Here is an 8,880-nt window from a genome sequence, read left to right as displayed (position 1 = left end):
GTGACGTTATCCATTTTGGTAGGAATAACAGCAAAAGGGATTATTATTTAAATGATAAAATATTAAAACATGCTGCTGTGCAGAGAGACCTGGGTGTGCTAGTGCATGAGTCGCAGAAAGTTGGTTTTCAGGTGCAACAGGTGATTAAGAAGGCAAATGGAATTTTGTCCTTCATTGCTAGAAGGATGGAGTTTAAGACTAGGGAGGTTATGCTGCAATTGTATAAGGTGTTAGTGAGGCCACACCTGGAGTATTGTGTTCAGTTTTGGTCTCCTTACTTGAGAAAGGACGTACTGGCACTGGAGGGTGTGCAGAGGAGATTCACTAGGTTAATCCCAGAGCTGAAGGGGTTGGATTACGAGGAGAGGTTGAGTAGACTGGGACTGTACTCGTTGGAATTTAGAAGGATGAGGGGGGATCTTATAGAAACATATAAGATTATGAAGGGAATAGATAGGATAGATGCGGGCAGGTTGTTTCCACTGGCGGGTGAAAGCAGAACTAGGGGGCATAGCCTCAAAATAAGGGGAAGTAGATTTAGGACTGAGTTTAGGAGGAACTTCTTCAACCAAAGGGTTGTGAATCTATGGAATTCCTTGCCCAGTGAAGCAGTTGAGGCTCCTTCATTAAATGTTTTTAAGATAAAGATCGATAGTTTTTTGAAGAATAAAGGGATTAAGGGTTATGGTGTTCGGGCCGGAAAGTGGAGCTGAGTCCACAAAAGATCAGCCATGATCTCATTGAATGGTGGAGCAGGCTCGAGGGGCCAGATGGCCTACTCCTGCCCCTAGTTCTTATGTTCTTATGTTCTTATGTCAGTGAATGGCCATTATATTATCGTTGGTCCCGTGTGTGTATGTGACAGGAACATGTCAGTGAATGGCCATTATATTATTGTTGGTCCTGTGTGTGTGTGACAGGAACATGTCAGTGAATGGCCATTATATTATTGTTGGTCCAGTGTGGGTGTGACAGGAACATGTCAGTGAATGGCCATTATATTATCGTTGGTCCCGTGTGTGTGTGACAGGAACATGTCAGTGAATGGCCATTATATTATTGTTGGTCCTGTGTGTGTGTGACAGGAACATGTCAGTGAATGGCCATTATATTATTGTTGGTCCAGTGTGGGTGTGACAGGAACATGTCAGTGAATGGCCATTATATTATTGTTGGTCCTGTGTGTGTGTGACAGGAACATGTCAGTGAATGGCCATTATATTATTGTTGGTCCAGTGTGGGTGTGACAGGAACATGTCAGTGAATGGCCATTATATTATTGTTGGTCCTGTGTGTGTGTGACAGGAACATGTCAGTGAATGGCCATTATATTATTGTTGGTCCAGTGTGTGTGTGACAGGAACTTGTCAGTGAATGGTCATTATATTATTGTCGGTCCAGTGTGTGTGTGACAGGAACATGTCAGTGAATGGCCATTATATTATTGTTGGTCCAGTGTGGGTGTGACAGGAACATGTCAGTGAATGGCCATTATATTATTGTTGGTCCAGTGTGGCTGTGACAGGAACATGTCAGTGAATGGCCATTATATTATTGTTGGTCCAGTGTGGGTGTGACAGGAACATGTCAGTGAATGGCCATTATATTATTGTTGGTCCAGTGTGGGTGTGACAGGAACATGTCAGTGAATGGCCATTATATTATTGTTGGTCCAGTGTGTGTGTGTGACAGGAACATGTCAGTGAATGGCCATTATATTATTGTTGGTCCTGTGTGTGTGTGTGTGACAGGAACATGTCAGTGAATGGCCATTATATTATTGTTGGTCCAGTGTGTGTGTGACAGGAACATGTCAGTGAATGGCCATTATATTATTGTTGGTCCAGTGTGTGTGTGACAGGAACATGTCAGTGAATGGCCATTATATTATTGTTGGTCCTGTGTGTGTGTGTGACAGGAACATGTCAGTGAATGGCCATTATATTATTGTTGGTCCAGTGTGTGTGTGTGACAGGAACATGTCAGTGAATGGCCATTATATTATTGTTGGTCCAGTGTGTGTGTGACAGGAACATGTCAGTGAATGGCCATTATATTATTGTTGGTCCAGTGTGTGTGTGACAGGAACATGTCAGTGAATGGCCATTATATTATTGTTGGTCCTGTGTGTGTGTGTGACAGGAACATGTCAGTGAATGGCCATTATATTATTGTTGGTCCAGTGTGGGTGTGACAGGAACATGTCAGTGAATGGCCATTATATTATTGTTGGTCCTGTGTTTGTGTGTGTATGACAGGAACATGTCAGTGAATGGCCATTATATTATTGTTGGTCCAGTGTGGGTGTGACAGGAACATGTCAGTGAATGGCCATTATATTATTGTTGGTCCTGTGTGTGTGTGACAGGAACATGTCAGTGAATGGCCATTATATTATTGTTGGTCCAGTGTGTGTGTGTGACAGGAACATGTCAGTGAATGGCCATTATATTATTGTTGGTCCAGTGTGGGTGTGACAGGAACATGTCAGTGAATGGCCATTATATTATTGTTGGTCCTGTGTGTGTGTGACAGGAACATGTCAGTGAATGGCCATTATATTATTGTTGGTCCTGTGTGTGTGTGACAGGAACATGTCAGTGAATGGCCATTATATTATTGTTGGTCCAGTGTGTGTGTGACAGGAACATGTCAGTGAATGGCCATTATATTATTGTTGGTCCAGTGTGTGTGTGTGACAGGAACATGTCAGTGAATGGCCATTATATTATTGTTGGTCCAGTGTGTGTGTGTGACAGGAACATGTCAGTAAATGGCCATTATATTATTGTCGGTCCAGTGTGTGTGTGACAGGAACATGTCAGTGAATGGCCATTATATTATTGTTGGTCCTGTGTGTGTGTGACAGGAACATGTCAGTGAATGGCCATTATATTATTGTTGGTCCAGTGTGTGTGTGTGACAGGAACATGTCAGTGAATGGCCATTATATTATTGTTGGTCCAGTGTGGGTGTGACAGGAACATGTCAGTGAATGGCCATTATATTATTGTTGGTCCTGTGTGTGTGTGTGACAGGAACATGTCAGTGAATGGCCATTATATTATTGTTGGTCCAGTGTGGGTGTGACAGGAACATGTCAGTGAATGGCCATTATATTATTGTTGGTCCAGTGTGTGTGTGACAGGGACGTGTCAGTGAATGGCCATTATATTATTGTTGGTCCCGTGTGTGTGTGTGTGTGACAGGAACATGTCAGTGAATGGCCATTATATTATTGTTGGTCCAGTGTGTGTGTGACAGGAACATGTCAGTGAATGGCCGTTATATTATTGTTGGTCCTGTGTGTGTGTGTGACAGGAACATGTCAGTGAATGGCCATTATATTATTCCACTGTTGGGATTGGACTGTAATGTGCTGAGATCTTTGAAAGCTCATTTAAGGTGAGCAAGGAAAGTTCCCAAACATGATGTGTATATGATGTGGAGATGCCGGCGTTGGACTGGTGTGAGCACAGTAAGACTCTGTGTAGTGTCATGAAAACAGCTGGAAAAGGCAACCTTTCACCCTGTGAGGCTTAAGGAGTGAATTATTGCCGACATATTCATGATTATTTCAGACATGTCGCAGGTATACCTCACACAGCTTCCCAGTGTTCCGTGAGCTTTTCCTTCGACTGTCAGAACCTGTGCTGCGGAGGCTGTTGTGTGTTTGGCGAGGATTCTGTCAGATTCCAGTCCAGATTTTGGTAGTGCTCCTGGGAAAAACTGGAGAGCAGAGACTCTCTGAGGGCTCTTGTATCACAGCCATGGGGATGAGAGCACAGATGTAGTTTCGACTTCAAAAGAGGCAAATTACTTTTACAAAAGTTGCAAAACTTTCTGATGCTTGCTTTTTCTTCCACAAAGAAAAGTTTAGATGTCTCTGTTGAGTTTTTTGGGGGGAAGAGGGAAGAGACTGAGTGATTTTCGAAAAAGGAAGAAAACTGAAGGGATTATTAAGATAATCAAGCTCTTAACTTCCGACACCAGGGTGGTCCAAGAGCAGACGGAGAATGAATATGTATAACAGCAGGCTTTAATAGTTGCCTGGAACACTTCATATTCCTCCACTCTGGCAGAAGAGATTTTCATTTTGAAATGATCTGTTCCAACTTTACATTGAGAATTGTCTGATTATTTTGAGTGGATTTATTGCTGAGGCTGCGTTCTGACTTGTTTCGACCCTCTGGAACATATTTGGGAGAGAATTCAGTGTATCAAACCAGGTGACTCTACTGTACCCACTCTTTTGAATCGTTCCAGTCCTTGGACAAGGTATTTAAAAGATTTTCTCTCTCTCTATTCCGTCACCGCAGAGGTTATGGAACGCAGAACATTTTATTTATTATTTTTAGGGAAATTCCTTAACTTTTTTCCTGGAAGCTCCTGCAGAATTGTGCAACAGATTTTCGTTTTTCATTTCTGCAAAGGTCCTTTCTGGTTGTCTTTATGAAGTCACCCAATTCAGGATTGTTTTTTTCTCTAAAAAAAAATAACAGGCTGATTATTTTTGACTGCTGTTGATAAAGTTGTCATTTTAATCCCCCCCCACAGCAAAGTTGAGGCCAATCGCTTCAGAGTTGAAAGTCACTGAGCGGGTAAGGGAAATGCAGTAAGATTGGGATGTCAAAGCTTTGCAGGGAATTGGAAAGGACATGAATTTAATGTTTATCAATTGAAAGAGGGAGAGGCATTGTTCAGGGCCTATTGCACCTTGAAATCTGAACAACTGTTTAAACCCAATGCCACCCAGACTGATGTGCTCGGGGTTTATATTCAGAAAGCAGCGAGGCAGGGAGTGGGTGGGTTCATCAAATATCTGTTATTAATCCGCATTCGAATGTGTGTGTCCAGATATGTGTACCTCCTATATCTTCACACTCCCCCCTGTCTCCCCCACACCCCCTCTGTCTCCCCCACACACTCCCCCCTGTCTCCCCCACACTCCCCCCTGTCTCCCCTCACACTCTCCCCTGTCTCCCCCACACTCCCCCCTGTCTCCCCCACACTCCCCCCTGTCTCCCCTCACACTCTCCCCTGTCTCCCTCCACACTCCCCCCCCGTCTCCCCCACAAACTCCCCCCCCGTCTCCCCCACAAACTCCCCCCCCCCCGTCTCAACCACAAACTCCCCCCGTCTCCCCCACACTCCCCCCGTCTCCCCCACACTCCCCCCGTCTCCCCCACACTCCCCCCGTCTCCCCCACACTCCCCCCGTCTCCCCCACACTCCCCCCGTCTCCCCCACACTCCCCCCGTCTCCCCCACACTCCCCCGTCTCCCCCACACTCCCCCCGTCTCCCCCACACTACCCCGTCTCCCCTCACACTCCCCCCTGTCTCCCCCCACACTCTCCCCCGTCTCCCCCACACTCCCCCCTGTCTCCCCTCACACTCTCCCCTGTCCCCATCCACACTCTCCCCTGTCTCCCCCACACCCCCTCTGTCTCCCCCACACCCCCTCTGTCTCCCCCACACACTCCCCTGTCTCCCCCACACTCTCCCCTGTCCCCATCCACACTCTCCCCTGTCTCCCCCACACACCCTCTGTCTCCCCCACACACTCCCCCCTGTCTCCCCCACAAACTCCCCCCTGTCTCCCCCACACTCCCCCCTGTCTCCCCTCACACTCTCCCCTGTCTCCCTCCACACTCTCCCCTGTCTCCCTCCACACTCCCCCCCCGTCTCCCCCACAAACTCCCCGTCTCCCCCACACTCCCCCCATCTCCCCTCCACTCCCCCCATCTCCCCTCACACTCCCCCCTGTCTCCCCCACACTCCCCCCGTCTCCCCTCACACTCCCCCCTGTCTCCCCCCACACTCTCCCCTGTCCCCATCCACACCCCCTCCTGTCTCCCCCAACCCCCTCCTGTCTCCCCCACACACTCCCCTGTCTCCCCCACACTCTCCCCTGTCCCCATCCACACTCTCCCATGTCCCCATCCACACTCTCCCCTGTCCCCACCCACACTCTCCCCTGTCCCCATCCACACTCTCCCCTGTCCCCATCCACACTCTCCCCTGTCTCCCTCCACACTCTCCCCTGTCTCCCTTCACACTCTCCCCTGTTTCCCCCCACACTCTCCCCTGTCTCCCCTCACACTCTCCCCTGTTTCCCCCCACACTCTCCCCTGTCTCCCCCCACACTCTCCCCTGTCTCCCCCCACACTCTTCACCTGTCTCCCCCCACACTCTTCCCCTGTCTCCCCCCACACTCTCCCCTGTCGCCCCCCACACTCTCCCCTGTCTCCCCCACACTCTCCCCTGTCTCCCCCACACTCCCCCTGTATCCCCCACACTCCCCCTGTCTCCCCCACACACCCCCTGTCTCCCCAACACTCTCCCCTGTCCCCATCCACACTCTCCCCTGTCCCCATCCACACTCTCCCCTGTCTCCCCAACACACCCCGTTTTCCCCAAACTCCCCCTGTCTCCCCCTGTCTCCCCCACACTCCCCCTGTCTCCCCCACACTTCCCCTGTCTCCCCCACACTCCCCCTGTCTCCCCCACACTCTCCCCGTCTCCCCCACACTCTCCCCGTCTCCCCCACACTCCCCCCGTCTCCTCCACACTCCCCCCGTCTCCCCCACACTCCCCCCGTCTCCCCCACACTCCCCCCGTCTCCCCCACACTACCCCGTCTCCCCTCACACTCCCCCCTGTCTCCCCCACACTCTCCCCTGTCTCCCCCCACACTCTCCCCTGTCTCCCCCACACTCCCCCCTGTCTCCCCTCACACTCTCCCCTGTCCCCATCCACACTCTCCCCTGTCTCCCCCACACCCCCTCTGTCTCCCCCACACACTCCCCTGTCTCCCCCACACTCTCCCCTGTCCCCATCCACACTCTCCCCTGTCTCCCCCACACACCCTCTGTCTCCCCCACACACTCCCCCCTGTCTCCCCCACAAACTCCCCCCTGTCTCCCCCACACTCCCCCCTGTCTCCCCTCACACTCTCCCCTGTCTCCCTCCACACTCTCCCCTGTCTCCCTCCACACTCCCCCCCGTCTCCCCCACAAACTCCCCGTCTCCCCCACACTCCCCCCATCTCCCCTCCACTCCCCCCATCTCCCCTCACACTCCCCCCTGTCTCCCCCACACTCCCCCGGTCTCCCCTCACACTCCCCCCTGTCTCCCCCCACACTCTCCCCTGTCTCCCCCACACTCCACCCTGTCTCCCCTCACACTCTCCCCTGTCCCCATCCACACCCCCTCCTGTCTCCCCCACACCCCCTCCTGTCTCCCCCACACACTCCCCTGTCTCCCCCACACTCTCCCCTGTCCCCATCCACACTCTCCCCTGTCCCCATCCACACTCTCCCCTGTCTCCCTCCACACTCCCCCCCGTCTCCCCCACAAACTCCCCGTCTCCCCCACACTCCCCCCATCTCCCCTCCACTCCCCCCATCTCCCCTCACACTCCCCCCTGTCTCCCCCACACTCCCCCCGTCTCCCCTCACACTCCCCCCTGTCTCCCCCCACACTCTCCCCTGTCTCCCCCACACTCCACCCTGTCTCCCCTCACACTCTCCCCTGTCCCCATCCACACCCCCTCCTGTCTCCCCCACACCCCCTCCTGTCTCCCCCACACACTCCCCTGTCTCCCCCACACTCTCCCCTGTCCCCATCCACACTCTCCCCTGTCCCCATCCACACTCTCCCCTGTCCCCACCCACACTCTCCCCTGTCCCCATCCACACTCTCCCCTGTCCCCATCCACACTCTCCCCTGTCTCCCTCCACACTCTCCCCTGTCTCCCTTCACACTCTCCCCTGTTTCCCCCCACACTCTCCCCTGTCTCCCCTCACACTCTCCCCGTTTCCCCCCACACTCTCCCCTGTCTCCCCCCACACTCTCCCCTGTCTCCCCCCACACTCTTCCCCTGTCTCCCCCCACACTCTTCCCCTGTCTCCCCCCACACTCTTCCCCTGTCTCCCCCCACACTCTCCCCTGTCGCCCCCCACACTCTCCCCTGTCTCCCCCACACTCTCCCCTGTCTCCCCCACACTCCCCCTGTATCCCCCACACTCCCCCTGTCTCCCCCACACACCCCCTGTCTCCCCAACACTCTCCCCTGTCCCCATCCACACTCTCCCCTGTCCCCATCCACACTCTCCCCTGTCTCCCCAACACACCCCGTTTTCCCCAAACTCCCCCTGTCTCCCCCTGTCTCCCCCACACTCCCCCTGTCTCCCCCACACTTCCCCTGTCTCCCCCACACTCCCCCTGTCTCCCCCACACTCCCCCCGTCTCCCCCACACTCCCCCCGTCTCCCCCTCACTCTCCCCTGTCCCCCCACGCTCTCCCTGTCTCCCCCATGTTCTCCCTGTCTCCCCCCACGCTCTCCCTGTCTCCCCCCATGTTCTCCCCTGTCTCCCCCACACTCTCCCTTTCTCCCCCACACTCCCCCACATTCTTCCTGTCTCCCCCACACTCTTCCTGTCTCCCCCACACTCTCCCCCGTTTCCCTCACACTCCCCCTGTCTCCCCCATACTCCCCCTGTCTCCCCCATACGCCCCCTGTCTCCCCCATACTGCCCCTGTCTCCCCCATACTCCCCCTGTCTCCCCCACAATCCCCCCATCTCCCCCATGTTCTCCCCTGTCTTCCCCACGCTCTCCCCTCTCTCTCCCCACACTCTCCCCTGTCTCCCCCACACTCCCCCCGTCTCCCCCACAATCCCCCCATCTCCCCCATGTTCTCCCCTGTCTTCCCCACGCTCTCCCCTCTCTCTCCCCACACTCTCCCCTGTCTCCCCCACACTCCCCCCGTCTCCCCCACACTCCCCCCGTCTCCCCCACACTCCCCCCGTCTCCCCCACACTCCCCCCGTCTCCCCCACACTCCCCCCGTCTCCCCCACACTCCCCCCGTCTCCCCCAC

The 8,880-nt window shown here is 53.8% G+C and overlaps 1 protein-coding gene across 1 annotated transcript in view; it reads left to right on the top strand.

The window, feature by feature from the left end:
• The first annotated feature begins 3,788 nt into the window (after positions 1-3,788).
• Positions 3,789-8,880, top strand: part of LOC140405506 (zinc finger protein GLI1-like) — a 59,033-nt gene continuing 53,941 nt past the window's right edge. The window contains exon 1 of the mRNA XM_072494028.1: positions 3,789-4,278. The gene's annotated coding sequence lies outside the window, so the exon portion shown is untranslated. The remainder of the gene's footprint in view (positions 4,279-8,880) is intronic.

The sequence above is a fragment of the Scyliorhinus torazame genome, chromosome X (assembly GCF_047496885.1).
Source record: "Scyliorhinus torazame isolate Kashiwa2021f chromosome X, sScyTor2.1, whole genome shotgun sequence".
NCBI lineage: Eukaryota > Metazoa > Chordata > Chondrichthyes > Carcharhiniformes > Scyliorhinidae > Scyliorhinus > Scyliorhinus torazame.
The sequence above is the reverse complement of the archived record's forward strand: the minus strand, read 5'-3'. Positions and strand labels throughout refer to the sequence as shown.